The following is a 19799-nucleotide window of genomic DNA, read 5'->3' on the forward strand; positions in this document are numbered from 1 at the left end:
CATTGTAAAATAAAATAAAACACAAAGATATGGGAAAAAAAAAAAAAAAAAAAAAGGATTAGACACTTTTTTTGGGATAACAAGGATACTTTGCCATGCAACTTCTAATTCAAAGGAGGACATAGGCTGAGGTTGTCTACTTAGACTCCTGCCTGAAAATCTCCTACTTCCCATTTTCCTACAGTCACCACCAAGTGTTTAGCGCTCAGTGGGGACATGTTTGAACTTTTTATTTCAAAGCCTAGTAAGAGGGTTGGTGCAATAAAGTAACATCCTTTTACATCGTGTGCCAAGCACGATGTAGTATCAGCGGATACTAGGTCCAGCAGAGTTACCTGTCATAGATCTGAAAACCATCCAAGTGACACAGGACATCAACAATCTCAAAGCAACCATATGGGCTGGACAGTGAATTTGAGAAGGTACGTTAAAGAAAGCAAGGTAGAGGATTATGTTATTGGAGCATTGTGTTGTTAGAGCTATGGTTTGAGGGAGGAAAGAATTTACTTTGATTTTCAGAATAAACTGCCACAGTCCACACATACACATTTGCTTTTATTTTCAAGTTAGCTGGTGTTTCATTCTGTTTTAATTAATCTACCATGGAAGGGAGAATAAAAATCGAAGCCTTTTCTTTGATGTTATCCTAGCCTTAATGCTTTCTTTCAGTGCCTTCTTCACCACACACATCATGCTGAGAATAAGCATGGCATTCAGAATGAGGATTGTCCCTCCTGATTTATAATTCAGGGATACAAAGAATGCAAATGTCTATTTCTTATGAGGAAAGACCAGTTGGTAGCCAGATCTCCCCCATCTTAAGCCTGCTTTTGATACAGTTATTATGAAATCCAGACTCCAATATGGCCATAATGGAAGTGGACAGTTGACATATTTCTGTCATGAACACCATCAGTAAGGGAATTTCCCCTCATCTACAAAATAAGGGACCACTTCAGTTTCGAGTGCCAGAGGAAACTACAGCCATTTAACAAACTTTGAACAACAGAAGTACAGTAAAACCAGGATAACTCATAGGTATCATAACTAACCCCCACCCACCACATAATCAGGGATCAGGCACATACAGCATCTAGACAACCTGAGAACTGGAGAGCATTGCCCTCGCCCAGGGAGAGGAACCAAGCAGTCCAAAACTTGTGACGCTGCCAGGGAATCAGTCTGTGATTTCTGACTCCAGAGTGCTAGAGAGTGCTCTCCTCACCTACCTTCCTCTCCCAGAAGAACCTAACAGAATTACCTTCTTATTTTTGTTTGTGTTACCAGTTAAGAAGGGCATATGCAGGTAGAAAGAGAAAAGAGTTCTTGTCTAGTATACTCAACAACTTTACGGATTTAAAAAGGCCAAAGGAAAACCCTCTGGATGCACAGATGAGCTGAGCTGCAAGGCAGTTTAAAAACTAAGCAATTTTGAAATAAGGCTGGTATGCTGGAAAGCACCAACTCTCCCTGGATATGGAATAATGCCTATTTCTGTTCACTGTCTTCCCTATAGGATTCAGGAACACAAACGCAAGGGTGAATATGAGGTATTCAGCTGTTGTAGGGGTTTTTTGTTTGTTTGGGTTTTTTCATATGAACCTGGTTTTATTTATGGGTGAGACTCTCACAATATGCTGTGCAGAACCGGTCTATTTCATCTTACATGAATAATGAACCCTACATTGACTCCTGTGGACACAAAATCAATTAATTGCTAACTTTTGAGAATCTCAACTTAAAAAAAACCCCAGAAATATAAAATAATCATTTAGTGTCAGTATGTATCTGATGCTTACAGGTGGTCCTGTCTTTTCTCACCATAAATTTTTTATTTCCTAACAGCTGAAGCATCTGGGTTTTTTCTTCTTTTATAATATGCTTGACTAACAGAGGTAGTTGCATACCGAACTGATATAAAGGTACAGAAGTCTAACAGAGAAAAGTGATTGCCACAGATATTACAGTTACCTATTCAATGCATACTGGTACATACATATCCATATAATTACAATCTACCAGTAAGATGACATGAATGCAGTTTAAAATGTTGCTTGGTATGTGTTCAGTCTAAAATCTACTAGAGATTAAAAAATAAGGGAGGCTTGCCCCAGTAGAGAAGTGAGACTACCTAGGATTACTGATTCGATGACTTGGGTCTTGAGATGAGAGAGTCAAAGCAATTGGATCATCTGAGGTAACACACAGTCTGCAAGAGCAAAAATCAGCTTGAACTGTAAGGATATGTGCTTCCAAAGACTATGGATCTTCTGATTTAAACAGCAAAAAAAAAAGGTCAGGGCATGTTTTTTTCTTCCTCAATTGCCACTTCATTTGCTGTGTGGCCTGCTTCATTTTTCTGTGTCTCAGTTTCCAAATCCTTAATTAGGAAATGCTAATTGTATACAACACCAACGCCCTGAGATGGTGTGGTGTATTTAGATTGAGTTCTTTTGCCAATGAGTGAAGAGGTGAGATATCTAGGGATTAGGTATTGTTTACAAAAAAAAAGGGAGGTTTTCACGTAAAAAGTAATGGTACTATTGCTGCTGTGAAACCAAAGGAAGTTTATCTTTTCATGTAGTCACTTTCCAAAGTATTTCTACTCTACAAGTCTGCCTTATGCAGTATGTGCATTTTGAAATTAAGTATACTAAGAGGTAAGACTTCTGATTATATTTACACCATGAGCCAAATTTAATCCTGCCTTATACACTGGGCAGACAATTTGACCTTCAAGAGATGCCGATCAAGACAGAATTTATCTCAGTACTCTTCTCTGCCAAAGTTTTCCACAGTCTTGCTCATGTGTTTCACAGTAATACTTTCTTTTTCCCTGTTCATTAACTATTAAAATAAAATATTCACATGACAGATTTTTGCCTCAGTTTTCCCACAGCAATCATATTTCCTCACCCAAGAGGATGTCAGGAAGCTTCATTAATTGTTTCTGAAACATTTACAACTTTTCGTGGAAAAGGTAAAGCATCTGTCTCCTAAAGGAGAAAAATAATTTCCAAATGGATGAAGTATCTCAGCTCCCTTCTGAAGCACACATGTATTTTTATTCTTCTCTCGGAGATAAAGAATTTGAGACACAGACATTATAATCAGTTTGTCGAGTTCACATGCATTATCCACAGAGCAGAACTTGTGTCTTTTCCACTTCAGTTCCAGTCTTTCATCTTAAAGCGATGCTTCTTTGTTAAAATACCTCTGGATATGGTGACAGACAAGAGGCTATCTGAATTGGGCTGGTGAGGCCTGGCCTCCCTTGGATTTGGGTTCTCCCCCTCTACGACGTCCCAGCCGCGATATTCCCAGCCTTCCCAGACCTCTCCCACTCTGCCACTTCTTCCTCCCACACTCTTTCGCTCTTCCCTCTGGCCAACGCTCACAGCACCGCCAGCTCCCTCCTCCACACCGAGCGGCTGGGCACCCAGCGGCGCTCGGGACCCGTAAGCCCGGGCGCCAACCACTGGGCCAGGCTGGGGGAGCTGACACAACCCCTGTGCGCCTCTCTGCAGTGCACACTGCAGGCTCCCGCGCCGGGCAGGAGTAATTTCTGCCTCTGCCTCATTTCTGGTTTTCAAAAAACCTGTAGGAATTCAGTCTCCTTGGAGTCTCCACCCTTCTGACAAGCTTGCTTAAAACCAGATGGTTTCAGGATAAGAGGAGAGGAGGAGAGTGGTCTCCTAGAAATGAGGCATCTTCTCATATCAGTAAGTTACCAGTGTGAACACCCCTGCTTCCTTTACTCACATTTTTCTGGATTCATGGACTGTTATCCAGAGTCATTGCAGGCCAAGATGGTTAGACCATGTGAAATACAAAGTCCATTTACAGTACACAGAAATTACTAGCTGGCAGCAGCTCACCTGAGCTAATCTTACATGAGAGTTGCTTGTTTGTTTGTTTTTAAAATTTTTTTAGAGCTTCTTTTAAAAGTTGAACTGGAGGAATAGAAATTGCAAATAACCCTGTAGGATTTCTAAACAAAAATAAAAAATAAGGTACAAGCAGCAGCAGTTTATGAAAATAGAGAAACATGCTAAAGAAAAAGAAAAAGAAGAAAAGACCTTGAACTTTGAAACACCACGAGGGATGGCCACCACTAATTTAAAGACTCTCTCTTTCCAGAGAGTGCATTTATTTTTTCTTTCTTTCTATGTATTTTTGCTTTCTACTATGACTGTAGCAGTATTTTAACACTAGGTTAAACTATTAATATCAAAATAATAGGTTTGGAATGAGCTCCACAGGTATTCACTGAAAAAGTTCTCTGCTGCAAACTGAAAAATGGGGATCGATGCTCGGAAGAGATTAGGGATATCTCAGAAGAGAAAGAAAAAGCATATCAGAAAGCTGTCTTCAGGATAGGAAGCCACCGGCAGTTTGCGGAAGGATATTGAGCCACTGTTTGCTGAGAACTTGAAATAATGTATTAAGGCTCTGTAATGATCAACTCCAATGAACATATCCAGACTGAGATCCTCTGAAGGAATGATTAGCACCGCGTTAGACTTGAAAGCAAGGCAGCATCATATGAGTACTGTTCTGCCTTCATGCATAACAGAGGCCCTAGGGTCCTGGCCCCTACGTGCAAACCAGGCGAGCCCCACGCGAAATGAAGATCTGTTGGGTATCGCTTGTTCTGGCTGAGATCCCCCCGTCTGATTCCAGCCCTGCAGCCCCCCACCACCGCACCGCCTGCGCAGGGGATTGCTTTGGCTTCTCCCCCATCCTGCGATCCCCGGTGCCAGGCACAGCGTGGCAGCTCGTCCTCTGGTGCGCCAAGCACACCAGCCCCATTGCCCAGGGCTGGGGAGGAGCCACGGCCCTGTGACACAGCACGGCTGCGCTGCTCCAATGCCCCCGCATTCTGAAGCCCTTGCAGAAGTGAGACACGCTGTATCCGCCCAACACTGCGGCTCCTTCGCTGCCCTGGGGCTGGTCACATGCGGACCCCTTGGCTATCCTGGCTCACGACCTAAATAACGTACGTTCTCCTAACTCCTCTGCAATGTGACTCCAATGCACAGCTCTCGTGTGCTGGGCCTGAAAGCAAACAGTACATTTGGGGAGCCTTGGATTTATTTCAAAATAGATGAAGTCCTTTTCCAAAAGAAACAGGAACATAAAAGCCTTTGTAATGGAAACAGTGAGACATGGGTTTCAGACTGATCAAGCTGAAGCAGTCTTCAAGGTAATCTTTTGTCACGAACGAGCAATATTTTCACTCCCCGCCCCGCAGCAGACCCCTGTGATATATTTTATTTCCTTTGCAACTGTCATCAACTTATTTTCCAAAGTCAAATACATCTACCTTCCTTGCTTCTCTCTCTTGGGACTCTTTGAAAGAAAAGGAAAACATCAAGACTAGACTGTGTTGTAGGATTAAACATGTCAGGAGAGAAACAACAAGAGAACGCAATTATAGGCATGATACATAATACCAAATAAATTGAAGAAAGGGTGAGAAAAAGAAAAAGCATAGCCAAATCATCTGAGCTATAGCTGCAGAGAGCATAAATCCCCCTACAATTTGCCCAATCACAATCGCTTGGTTTAGGATTCTGCTGTACTGTTTCACCACTGTCTATCATTCACACACATAAAACCAATGCCGCTTTGAGCTACACTGCTTGATCATAAAAAGCCTTCCTACCCCCCAAACCTGTCCTCCTGCCAGCACATAAATACCAGGTAAATCTGCCACGCAGTAGCACCTCCTCACAGCACTTAAAGCCTCTGTGCCCAAGTACCTTTTATCCATCTCACTTCAAGCACCATTTTCTGAGGACTGACTCACACCACCATGTCCTTTACTTCTAAGATGACTGGGTAATTTTCCCTTTGTAGCAACATCCATTTTGTCTGATTTCCACTCTTGGAATTTCATGAGGTCACATCAATTCTGTGTCACAGGAGAGTATGCGAACTGGCGTGAGGGGGAAAAACCTCACGGAAAGAACAAATGTCTTCGTAATAGCAGACTATCACTGCCTTACACCTATTTCCATTTCAGATGCCATCACAGTTTTGGATGGAAGCTCTCATCCTCTCTCTGACACCTCCCTATGTAGATATCTTTGTAGCTTTTCTCTGCATTTCCTGTATAATTTATACAACATTCTGAGTACAACCCTAAATGTATCTATTCTTTTCTTCCCCTTCTAAACTCCTAGCCCAGTATACTGAAACCTCCACCACTGACCGCCTTTTGCATCCAAGGTTAAAGAATCTCTCTGGAACTTCCGTTGGTTTGAATTTTCTGCTGCTTTGCAGTGAAGGGATGGTAGAGTAACCTGAGTGATGTTTTAAATATGCAGAAAAGAAATAACACCTTTATAATGAAAAAGCGAGCCTTCTAGTGAGAGAGGTCACATTCTAGTTGTAATGTACAAAGAAACGCTAAAGCCTCATTACTACTCACAGCTATAGGGAGAGCTCTTCCAGTTCAGCTGATAATTGCGTGGAACTGAAAGAGCGGGACCACTAAGGCAATTTGTCTGAAAATAGGAACAGGAGAGCAATCTTTCCTCTAACGGTATCATATATTCACAGTTGGCTACAGTATTCTCCCTGCTTAACTCTCCATCAGGACCCCATCTTTTAAACAAAAGCAGAAAAAAAATCTCCCCATTACTTTCCTCTGAACTGCTCAAAAAATTTTCCATCCTATTCATCTTTTTCATTTTAACTTTTCAAAATGTTTTATAGCTCTTATGACTTGTTTTTCCAATTTTTATAAACTTTGTTCCAACCTGATGACTAATGGAAAACTGTTTTTACGGAAAAATTGAGAGTATGATGCATCAGATTCTGTAACTCCTAGAAAAACTTTTGCATAAGATTATTGATCTGTAATACCTTCTTATTCCTGTACTCATCAATTTAAAAATGTGATTATGGTTACTACGAATTTGTTTTCTAATAGGACTAAACACACTGAAACACTTTCCTTGTAATCTAGAATTTAAAGACTTTAATATTTAACGCTTGGGCAGTTAAGGGCCATGTTCATTATTTGCCCTTTCCTAATTCCTCACTACTAGCTAAAACTCTGATTAGTTATCCTCTTGAATAATTTTCCTTTACCTTTATTTTTCCCTGAAGTGTAAGACCCTGTTCTCCAGTACCCAAATCAGAAGGCAGTGCAAGACTAATTTTGTTGCCTTGTATACATCACTTACTTCTGCAAGGGTAACTCTTCTGCTCTCTAGAGAAAAGTTACACTACTTCATAGTCCCCTGATATCCCAAGACCAAATATGCTTAAGAGAACCTATGACAATGAAGTGCTCCCAGCCCTGCACTATGGCCCTGATTCAGTAAGCACACACCAGGGATTTCAGTTGGATGGCTCAGGCTTAAGGTCACAAAACTAAGGCCAAATGACTTTATTAATAATGAAGCATTTATATTCTCCAACCATTTTCATTCTGATTTGGAATATATGGTAGTGTGAACAAAACCCCAAATAAATTGCACCTGAAGTTATCAATACCTCACAGAAGCCAAGCTCTAACAAAACGTGAAGAACTTAAAAAGTGAAGGCAGAGCTCCTTAACCACTGGAAGGCTGGCTACATACTATGACTACCCCATATTAAACTTGTAAGACAGGACAGACACAACTAGAAAGAGGTAGCAGTAATTTTCTTTCTTTGCTAATGACCTGTATGTGTTGTTTTGCTTGAGGGATTCAACAGTTTACACATTTCAGAAACATGTTTTGAGTTGCCTCAGTATCTAGTGTTCCAGCAGGAAATACACTTTTCCTTCCTTAGCTTTTCCCATACAGGGTTCTCAGTGATCTGTAGAAGGATACATTAGTTATTCCTCCACCACTGTCTGCTTTTGTGGGAAACAGACATAAAGAGTTTTGCAAATTACTCAGCCATTCAATGGCCGTCACAGAATTCAGTGCAGGTCTCCTCCTTCCAGCACTCTGTTTAGCCATGAAGCTTGCATTGTTCTTAGTAATGGATGGCTACTTTCAGTGGACGAATGCTGTCCCTGCATTACCTACCATAAATACAATTTTAAAATATACGTATTTGGACTCTTGAAGTCCATCTTTTCACTGTTTATCCTTTTTCTTTCTGGTTTGTTTGGGAAACAGGATTTCTTTGCATTGCAGAATCTGAATAGGGAGCTGCACCTGTTAGCTCTGAGATACCTCAGGGCTCTCTAGTCAACCATCTGCTTTTCAAAAATCTATTTGTTATCTCTTGGGCAACCAAGAAGGCATAAAGTATGTTTTATCATCTTAATGCTGAAAGTGATCATTTACACTAGAAAAATAAACCAGGCCAGGCAGAATTATTACTAAGGAAGAAAGGAAGAATATTCCTAGTGGAAGGCAGGGAGGGGCAAGAAGAGGAGGCAAAAGAAGAGAGGAGGGTGAAGTGAGAGGAACAAAATGGGAATAAAACTCACTTACTTCCAGGAAAAGTCAACTCAATATGCTCTACTTGGACCCAGGGACTTCCTATTACATATCTCTATAACACGCTTCTATATATCTGCAGAAATAAAGAGATAAAAGTTGACAATCTAAACTGAAAAAAGCTTTTTCCAGACATCTTAACGTGACTTCTGGTCCTGAATTAGTGCCCGAAACACGCATCTTTCAAAAGAATGAAGTGTCGTAGCGCCACCCAAGGAACAGTCCTGGGCTTTGCCTGGTTTTTCCAGTAACAGTAGACCCATGACTGATTCATACTTCCATTATCTCACATTGTGCTTTTGTTTGGCATCCTCTCATCTCTTGCAAGTCACTTGCAGATGGTCTAGAAGACACAGAACAAGCTGTACTTCCTTTCCATGTCAGCCATCCCCATGTTATGGAATCCTTCCAGTTTGCTGCACACAAGGTACAAGGATCCTTCTCCACAGATCTCTCTTTTGACTTTATAAAACCCTTTCTGTAGGATTCTGTAGTTAGCCTTTCCCATTACCAGGAATAAAGAAGTAATTTGCACTGCTTCCATCTCCCAATGAATGGAAGGTAACGGAAGCTAACTCAGGAAAAAGGAAACAGAGGGATTTGGTGGGGTTGTTCAGTGCCTCACACAGATGGGGAGTCCAAAGGAAATACTTCTGAGAATACTATAATGCAGTTACATAAGTTGGTGTTATGCCATCACTTTGGATTTTGCAGTCAACCTTGATCACCCTGACTCAAAGAGGATAGAGAAGAAACAAAAAGGGTTCAGAGAGTTAAAAAGACTCATTAAAGCCCTCAAGAGCTTTCCATATGCAAAAAGTTTAGAAAGCTTCAAACTGACAGAGAAAATGAAAAAGACTGAACAGTGGAAATGATATAAATGTAACTGCACAGAGAAAACAAAATAAATCTGACCTCCCAAGAAAAGAGGGGGACAATCATTAAAACTAAAAGGCAGAACATTAAAACCAATAAAAGGATTATTATTTTTCATACACATACTATATAATTAACTTGCAGTACTCTGTACCCAAGACATCAGAAGGGCCAAGATTTTATGAGTTTTAAAAGGACTAATTATTGCCATAATAATAATAACAATAATAAAAACCATTATAATAATGATAAATATATTATAATCATAGAAATAATTATCATAGTACTGAATAAAAGGAATATCCACAATTATGGCACAATAAAGTATGAGGACTGAAAACTGCCCATGTTTAAAGACATAAGCCAACTTCAATTCGATACCTATTAAGGAGAAACTACCCCTGCGGGAAAGGTTAAATCACCATTATGTTTTACAGGGAACTTAACATTTTTAACATTTTTTTCTGAAGAACCTGGTACTGGGTTCTGTGATGCTTACTGTGTGGCTTTCTAGAGGGGTGTCCTTCAATCAAGTGTTCAGCTTGGATACCCCACCTGACCAGCATCTGTACAGCCAAAATAAAATCACTGTAAAATCAAAGGAACATTTCTGCTCTTTGGGGGTGCGTGCTATTTGCATTTACTTGTGAAAAGTGAGATTGTTTTGGCCATTCCTTTTAATACACATGATGAAATGAGGAGCAGAAATGAAGAACAACATTTTGCAGGTTTGACAAAAAATGGTATTGTTCTTTTATTTGTCGATTAAGAGGTGAATAGGAGTCATGTTTTAAGGCAGAGTATTCTTAACCACCTATACATTTCCACACCCTAACAGATCTTGTTATTATTAGAAAATGATTTTTTCAGGTGGAATAAACAAAAATCAAATTCTCTGTGAATTTGAGTCAATTCATGGAGAGCCAAAAGAACCTCCCCTTTCTTAATGGATTTCTGTCCATGTTGGGTCTCTGGTGTGTAATTTTAGCCAAAATTGTGAAGCAGCCTCGGTGGGGTCATTAAAATAGATTTTTCCCTTTAAACAGCTGCCTATTTCCACAAAACATGTGGAAGCTTAGTTATCTTGGAGACTTTCACCCATCAAAGTTGGCTGAAAGTAGCCAAATGTTGAGAAAGTTGTGCAAACTGCATACACGAGCGAATGAACAGAGTGGGTTCCAAGACATCTCATTTCCCTGGGAAGCCACACCTGGAAAAGCTCTAGAGATACAGGCAATCCCTACGCGTTCCTTAGAAAAAGTTCCTTTCCTGTGGCATCTTACAAGTCTAATTTCTAGTGAAATAGACTGCCTTGAAACACAAGCACATAGGGGCTTATGTTCCTGCCCCACATTAAACTGCTGTGTAGATTTTTAATCAGAAGTGCCTCTGTAAAAAACAGAACTCATTTAAATTAAATCAAATTGGGCCTTACATTTCCTCCCACAAGCTTGTTTTGTCTTCTTGTACATCAATACATTCACATTGATAGAGTAGTATACATTACAGCCTAGAAGCCTATCTTCACTTCCCTAACTTTTAGATGAAATATAGTTGTGAAACCAAAACATCAGTTCTCTTGAAAACAGAAAAAAGTAGCAGTTCTGTAAACAATGGACAATCTAAAGCTTCAGACAAAATATATGGAGTAAAACACACATTCTTACCTGTGCAATTCTGTACCATCAGCCTTTGAGAGATTTTTTACATCTAGTCTGTAACGATGCATTTTTGAAAATGGTTCTAAGTTCTCAGGAATGCCCAGAATTTAGGAAGAGAGCCACAGTTTATGAGAGCAATTATTTGCCAGTAAATACTCAACTTGCTTGCCCTGGGATTTTTCTTCTCCTAACTCGCCCTCTCCGTAATCCATCTCTTGCTGCGTCATGAGCACAAGAAGTCTTTTCTTCATAACACAACACTTCAGTTTGCTATTCTGTTAGCATTAATTAAGAATTCCCTCTACTGGTCATTTTCTATACTCTTACAAATAGCACCTTGAGCCCCGGACATTAGAAGGCGGTGAGTCAGTGTGTGGGATTCAGCCACCGTTTATAAACACCTTCAACCACATTCACCCAGTTTACAATATTCAGGACATCTCAGCTGAATTACTGCTTTGTGTCCAGTTTGTATTCAGATGGGGGCCATATGTTCCTTCATGTATTAGAGCAGAGCTCATTAGCAGTGCTGCAGTCAAGCCACAGCAAACATTTTTTTTCCTTTCTTGCCTCCATTTTAATCTGATTAAGAACATTTTCTCCAGGGTAGATTTCTGGAAGAGAACTGCTCAAATCAAAAGTACTGTTAAAATGGATATGTGTAAATTTAAAATTACTTTTAAAATTTGTAGCTGCTTTTGGTGCAAAAGAACTCAGTTTTTACTTAGGATTAAACTACTTACTAAAAGCACTTTCTGAAACCACAGAAAAGCCGTCACAAAAACTCTGCTGCAGTAACCACAAGGGCTAAACATTCAGTGAGCACACAGACTTTGACAAATTCAGCATCCGAGCTCTCTCACAAGGATTTAGGCACATACCCTATTTTTAAAGAGGGTATGTATGTATGCATCTGTGCAGGCAGCATCATACAACTAGATTAACACCTTGCAATAATGGGGAGAGTGGGTGTAGTTAGAAATCTGGATGTGCAAACTGTATTTCCTAAGAAAATTTGTGTAGGCAAGTTTCATTCTGCTCAATCAACAGTAGGCAGAGAAATACTATATTTGGCAAAAATTAATAAAATGTAGAAGGAGTGACTTGACTCACCCACATTAATTGCTAAATGAAATCTAGGTTCTGAAATACAAAACAGGAACACCCTTATAGAGAACAGAAGGAAAAAACGGCCCACCTGGGATTAAATGGTACGATAAAGAATTCATTTAAATCCATTTTAGGACAGAAAGGCATCATCTCTCAAAATCAGTTTGGGTCTGGCTACTTCTTACATGAGCAAAACCAACTTGTGGGCCCAAAACTGAAAATTAACATCACACCATGGATTCGTTACTGCATTTAAAAGGACTGTGCACGTTTCATATAATGCAGTGATATTGTAGAAGACCATGGAATTTCCACAAATTCAAACCACAGGACGGTAAAATGCAATAATAATTCCTCACATACAAATATTCATTCTAAAATACCATGTTCTGAGCACAAACAGCATCAGAGGCATCAAACATCCCTAGTAAAACACACTTATGTTTTGTATATCCTATATATCAGCTGCCAAAAAGCAGACAAGTTAGAAACATGCTTAAACAATCCAGTCATCTTTCAGATTCTTGTACACATCTATCTTACGGTGCCATTTGTCCAACTGATTGTTAGTTCATGATAGAAATTATTTAACTTTCCTCCTCTGTCAAACAGCAACATAACAGAAGATCCATGAACTTCATAAGGGTATCAACCATCTCCTCTCTGCAAGACATCGCTCTCAAAAAGCAAAATAGGATGAAGAAACAAACGGCATATGAAAGGTCAAGTCACTTTGAGTGAATTATTCTCTTCTTTCCTAAAACTGATATTTGTGTGAAAGCTCTAAAACACAGGACACAGAAAACATACCTGATGGCTGGTAACACCAAGCTATACAAGTACCTTCAAAACAGAACTTCCAAGTGCCCTGTGGGTGTCCATTCTACATCCTTTGATGTAAACAACAGCTAAAGGTTTCAAGAGGACAGTGTTGGACCTGTTCTCCAATGGCCATTTGTGAGGGAAAGTCTTTGAAAATACAGTGAACTTGGGTTGAACAGAGTTACATACTAATTGTATGTAAGATATACTAATTGTTTTCCCTTAGTCTTTAACTGATACTGACATAACCAAAGCATTTCAAAATTAAATCTGACTATTGTGTAGTCTATGTTATGTATGACTTAAGGACAGAGCGGGGAAAGGTAGGTCTTAGGAGGTACTTTCAGGTCAAATTTTCAATATTTAGATGAGAATCTGAAAATGAAATCTGAAAATGAAACCTTCTATCAACTTTAAAGAAAATTAAAGTGCATTAAAGACAATGAAAGTAACAAATGTAATTCTGCTGTTAAGACTTAGCAGTGAAAAAAGGTGTGAACAAAAATAAATTTAATTTTTATAAACAACTGTAAGCAGGTAGAGATGCTTGTAATATTCTGTAATAAGTGATTCTATCTGAAAACATGAATAAGGGCTTCCTAATTTTTATTGTCTTAGATTACATATTTTCACATTTATATACTAATTTGTCTTTCCAGAACAGAGTTTTTTAAAGAAAAGCCGATACACTTAATAGGGACAACTGGGTTAAATGGGAATTTACTGGATAAAGTCAGAAAATAACAAGTCATTACTTATCCAGTGTAATTAACATAAAATTTTACTCTTCTCAACAGGGACTGCACGGTAAAAGGGATATCTGGTTTGCTCAGGAGGTGCCCCCATTAACTGCACTTTTTTAAAATGCTCTAAGCAATCAGCTAGTAGAGCCAGACGTTGTCCTCAGGTAACCTCATGCAGCTGCCTTCAGTGCAAAACGCTGTCACTTCTCAGACCTCATACACTGTGATCTGCTTCCTTCCTTCCCCCCTTCGCACTCGTCCCCGGAGGGACGAGAGTCAAGCGCAGCCGTCCCTCCTCCCCGCGCGGGCCGGGCAGCGGGGGCTCACGCGGCATGACGGTTTGGCAGCAGGGCTCATTAAGACACGGCCCTGTGCCTTAACGTGCACGTTTCGGTAGGAATCCCTTCCAAATCCAGTTGACAGAAAAAACGGGTATGCGGTCACTCTGACTTTTCAACCTCACGTTGGTGTCCTCCCTGCCTCCAGCATCTATTTGCTTTACGCTTGCAGAGGTATTTTTATTTTCCAAAGCTGGACAGGCATTCTGTGATGATTTTTCTTGCTAGAAAAATCTCTCAAAAAAAGAACCTCAGTGCTCTTCTTCTGTCACAAAGGCTACCAGTACTAAAATCTCCATCCTGTTTCCCCCCTTAATTAACTCTGAACATTGTCTGTGTAACGTGTAACACCACCACACGCTAGCTACAGCTGAGCATCTTTAGCTACTTACAAATGAAGAAAGTTGAACTCCAAACTTAAAGAAGTAAAATAAACTTAAAGAAAAGGTTAATTGGAGGAAAAGAGGAAAAAAACCCAGCAAATTAAGTCAACATTTAAGTACATTAACCAGGTAATGTGAAGTATTCAACTGGTCCAGAACAGTTGAAATTCAGCTGCTCAATGTTATTTCTGTCTTTATCCTGGTAAATTCTTACTGAAATCAACAGACGAGCTTCTGGTGAGTAACACCAATAACACACCCCAGCTACTTCTACTAAAATCAATATGTCTAACACAAACTTATAAAGGTGTGTCCGTACCCCCAACCCGACTCCAGGCAGCGACGCCTTAAGGAAGACTGACCAGGTGACAACTCAGAAACAACTTGCTGTGGAAAGCTGCCTCCTGGCAGGCACCAAGGTCCACTGCAGCTGAGCACTTTTCTGGATCGGGCTCTTGGAGGAGATAAACACCACCACCATTTCCCATTAGAAGGGCCGGGAAGCTGTGGAGGTACATAGTGACATGTCTTTCAGTTCGAGCGTGGCACGTGAATTTATATTTTATTTTGCTCTCTATGCCAAAGTGATTTTTTCGCTATATAAATCTTACAACCCTTTTTCTCTACACATTCAACAATAGATTATTCCACAACATGACAACATGCTGTAACTTAGGGCAGGTGTGGAGGCATACTTTGCAGAGGCTATTACTAAGTGACAAAGGAATTTAGGGCATCAATGAAGAGGCTGCATTCATTAATTGTTCATTTCCAAACAGTGGTGGCTACAAGGGGGGTTCTGTTTGGCTGTTCTTTGATGGGGCTTCCTGCCTACCTCTGCTGAAAGTTGCTGGAGAAGAGCTGACCAGGTATTTTGGTGGAAGATTCATTCAGAAGAGATTTAGCAAACAGTCCATGTGCTAAGCAGACATTACTGATGTATAGTTCCAGCCTCCAATATTTCTCAAGTAATTTTTTTGTTTTATACACCTCCACTTAAGAGTTCACACAGTGCACTTATTTCCATCTCAGATTTAAAAACCGACCAGGAAAAAAACTTAATGCTTTATCCTATCAGACTAATAATGCACAGCTTATGTGCTATTTAAATCAGAATTGCTTTCCCCCAGTGAACGGTGGATAAAATCATTCTAGACTGCAGCAGATGGAACTGGAAACTTTGCCTTCCTGTTTGTATCTGGGGCACACATGATCAGCCTATGTGAATAAGGTTTCAGCAAAACATTTTAAAAATTGTATCAGGTATTTGCAGATAATAAATCACAGAAGAATCGCTACCTTGCGGCTCAAAACCAACCGTAAAGCGGATCCAAAACTCCAAAGGAATGAGCCAGGCTGGGCAAGTTCACTCACTGCATGCTGCCAGGGTGAGAGGAGCACACAGAAGCCTCCTCTATCTCAACAGCCCTGCTCAGCTGGGAGGGAGAGGCGGAGGTTTCCCAAAGCAGCTGCCGACAAGGTGTGCTCAGGCAGGAGCAGAGAGGCCTGCTGTGATTGCCTTGAGGTGTGGATGATCTCCCGGTGGACCTCCAGGACCGGGCACTGGAAGAAAAACGCGCTGCTCATGGTGCCAGCTGGGAACCCAACCCACACGTGCGTTTTCTGGGGCTCACTATCCGTTTCAGAGAGCAGGTTTATCTTCAAAGGACCTCTGCAGCTGGGAAATAGTATCGCCTTCCTTTTACAGCTAGGGAACGTAAGCACAAATATATTACTGACTTTTCCAAGGTTACCCAGCCAGAGAGGACAAGAGAAGCCAGATCTCTCTTGGTCTGATGATCAGAGCCTTAAAAACACCAAGCAATCCTCCCTCCAGCTTCAAGGCCACAAAGTCTGTAGTTTAGTTTTTCTCACAGAGGGCATAATCTGGGCATAAGTGAGGATGTGCAAGACAGAAAAAAATCTCGTTTGATCTTCACAAGAAACCTTAGCCCTGAAGTAACCTTGAGGTAACAAGAATAATGAAAAACATGATTTTTACTTGCAAGTTTAACACACAAGGTTTGAAGGTCATCAAAGTGGTTTTGTCTGTGAAGTGAGAACTGGTGTTTTTACACTGTACTTTCAGCACAGTGGTTTTAAATTATCCCTGTAAAGATGGATAGAAGCAGTTTGTTTACCAGGTTAGGAATTAAGGAAAAAAAAAATATTTAAAACTCTCCTTGGCTTAATTACTCAACATCTTATTCACTTAATCTGAGGAAAGAAAAAAAAAAAAATCAGCTTGACTTTTTTGACAGCAAAGTCAAACCAACTGGAAAATTCACCTCCTACAAGAAATGCTGAAAGGGAAAACTTCAGATAGCAACATGTTAGTGAAATGCTTTCAGCTGCAGACACAACTGTATTGTAATGAAATCTTATATTCTCCTTGACCCACTACCTAACCTTCCCTCCAAAAGTCAGGGAAAACTGTTGGATTTGAGTATTGGTCTTGATCAACTCCTTTCCCATAGAAGGGGGCACTGCATGGGATACAGACACATAAAATCACATGCCTGTGACTTGACTTCGTGGACTACCTGCACACTTAAAAACACGGAGGAAGTTACGTTAAGGTTAGAGTGTACAACTATTTCTTCAACATTACTTTTTTTCCTTCCTTAATGCATGTTGTTAAGTCAGGTAAGAACTCTTAAATTAATTTTGAAATACTGGCAATCACTAATAGTTTTTTATCCAATTGTACAAAAAGTCAACAGCAACGCTGAGAGTGGACTGGACATACGAGATCCTCATTCCACACCTCCCTGGCTCTTTTCTAGGGCCTCAGTGATCTTCTATAGCCACTGGGAAACATGGGAAACAGTGATTTTTATATCTAGAGATCAAAGGGGCAGAATCTGTTCTTTGAGGACATGAAGTCCTAACACAAGCTAAAACTAAATGCTCTTAAGTTTTTCACTGTAGGGAACTTGGAAAAGAGACTTTGTTTTGCACCATTTATAGCACTCTGCAATCAAAAGATTTTAGAGAATGCAGAAACACATATACATAATTTAGGTTTGAGAGAACTGTTCCCAGCCTCATCCTAACATGGTATTATATAGAAAAATAATAAAATGGACATAGATGATCTTTCATAACAAGCTTCCAGTTTTATTTGGTTCTATTTAATCATGCATTTTGCTGCGGCCAACTGCATTCTCTCTGGTCTCTTAGACAGTGGGTTTCATGCATTCTTGCATATATTTGAACTTTTGATCATTTTCCAAAAATTCACTGCTAGTATCCTAGGCAGCCATCACTGGGTAGTGATATGGGTCATTCTAGTTCAGAATAAAAAGGAGATGAGTGTGACTGATCCTTTTTCTCAAGGCCAAATCTCATAACAAATCATCTGGAGAACTGCCAACGACTTCAATAAGACCAGAAATTGTCCCTACTGTTATCTAAAAAACTTCATCTGCCTTATGAGAAAACCAGGGTGCAAAGTCTCTAGCCAGACTAGAGTCATTCTCCTACAAAATGCGAAAAGGAGAATCAGACAAAAGAGCAAAGCGAGGGACAGCAGTCTTTACTGATGCCTGTATGTTACTGCACACTAAATTCCAAAATAGGTGGAGGGAAAGCAGGGACATGTGAGCAGTACTGCATCAGTTCTTTCTGAGCAAAAGCGGAAATACTACTTTCTTTTTTAGTACAATTTAGAACAGGTTTTATTATATAAATAATGTTTATAATACACATGTATGTAACACATATATATAAAATAATATATAGATATAATACAGGTATCATACAGATATATAATACAATACATAGATATAATACAGGCCCATTGTCTCAAACCTTTAGACTTTGCTCCCAGCAAAGAGCGAATGGAAGAAAATAAAGCTGGAATACAAACTACTTATAAAGTTCCTTTTTGTCAGAAAATGAAAGGATATGGGCAAAAACATGCTATTGTTCCTTGTTTTGAATTTCATGCTTTGGAAAAATGTCAGTATGTCTACATGGGTCTGCATGTGCATGTATGTATGTTGGATTTAATGGAATGGCAAGGAAGAAAATGAGTCGATCTCAGAAGAAGCCAAGAATCTGGGACTTGAATTCTCTGACTTTAATAGTGTTGCAAGGACTTGGAATGTGACAGATACTGGCATATTGTGTCTTGCTGTGAACGAGAGCTCGACTCCGAAGCTTTACAGCATCTCTGTTCCTAAACAGCAAAACACACTGCTGATGAGGCACATCTGAAGATTTGGGATGTGACTAGCTATTCTTGACCTCTCCCTTTCCACTGTGCAGTGCTCACCCCATTGAATGTCTGGCCTGTTACTGACCTTCAGTTTCACAACAGTCTCATGTTGACAAATCACTTCAGAATGAGATCAACACAGATACCTAACTCATGCTATTACACAGACAAAAAGGAGTTTTCAAAAGTTGGTGAGCACAGGAGATAGGCAGTACTAGCACAGATAAGGGGAGCTACGTGTTCAACTGTCTGCATGTTGGGCAATCATCTTCAAGTACTGAATCATATTAATGAAGCACCTTTATTTGGTTTGTGTTTTACTGTTTGGAGGTTTTAGTGTTGGTGGGGTATTTTTTTTTTCTTATTTTTTTTATTTTGTTTGGGGTTTTTTTGTTATTGTTTTTTTCTGGTTTTTGTTTTTGTAACTAGTACTACCCACTCAGTTCTACTAGGCAGCTGCCTCTAAGGTGGAAGACAAAGGCAGATGGAAAGCAGAAAGAGTTTGAAAAGAGTACCCAGAACTAAAGAATTTCAGTCTTGAGCTTCAGACCTCATAAGCAGCCCTTCTAGCAAAGTCACCTTGTCTCATTGCTCTTTATGTTAAAGGGTAAATACTTAAAGCAATAATTTAACCACAGAATGTTTGTATTAAACAGGGGCCTCCTGCTCTCTAGTTTCTATACTTTACAACAAAGAGTTTATTAAACATAACTCTCTGTCTGACATTTAAATCCATCTCTGCAACACACTCTCCTCTGGATTTGCGCCACCGAATGAAATGCTTTGGAAAAACAAAATAAACCAAAACCCTGCTGTGGAAACAGGACAAATCTAGTTTCACATCCCCTGCAGAGAGAGAAACAAGACGGAAGTAAAAAGCACCAAATGGAGCTCATAAAGCTTCACTCTGATCTCAGCCTCCACATTCTGGCAGAAAGCACTACCTAAGAGATGTGCTCTGCTTCAAGTGAGAACAGCCTCTGATTGCACCGCGAGCACAAAAATATATTGTCTGTGAACAATTACCCTGAACAAACTCTGAATAAGGGAAAACTGACTACCGAATAAGGGGAAATGTGGTGGGAGGCAGGCTAATCACCCCCCTCCTCCCTCACCAAGGCCGTATCTCGCACGCCAGCCATCTGTAGTCGCTGTGCCTGCGACTACAGTTTGCGGGCTCCGCGGAACCTC

The 19799-nt window shown here is 40.1% G+C and overlaps 1 protein-coding gene across 5 annotated transcripts in view; it reads right to left on the bottom strand.

The window, feature by feature from the left end:
• The window catches only part of ZBTB20 (zinc finger and BTB domain containing 20), a 485842-nt gene that overhangs the window by 305054 nt on the left and 160989 nt on the right, over positions 1–19799 (bottom strand). For 3 of the 5 annotated variants that reach the window (XM_042788416.1, XM_042788413.1, XM_042788417.1), the window contains exon 5: positions 8448–8529. The exons of the other annotated variants lie outside the window; for them this stretch is intronic. The gene's annotated coding sequence lies outside the window, so the exon portion shown is untranslated. The remainder of the gene's footprint in view (positions 1–8447; positions 8530–19799) is intronic. 5 annotated transcript variants of the gene reach the window in all.

This window comes from Tyto alba, unplaced genomic scaffold, assembly GCF_018691265.1.
Source record: "Tyto alba isolate M040663 unplaced genomic scaffold, T.alba_DEE_v4.0 Super-Scaffold_14, whole genome shotgun sequence".
NCBI classification, from domain to species: domain Eukaryota; kingdom Metazoa; phylum Chordata; class Aves; order Strigiformes; family Tytonidae; genus Tyto; species Tyto alba.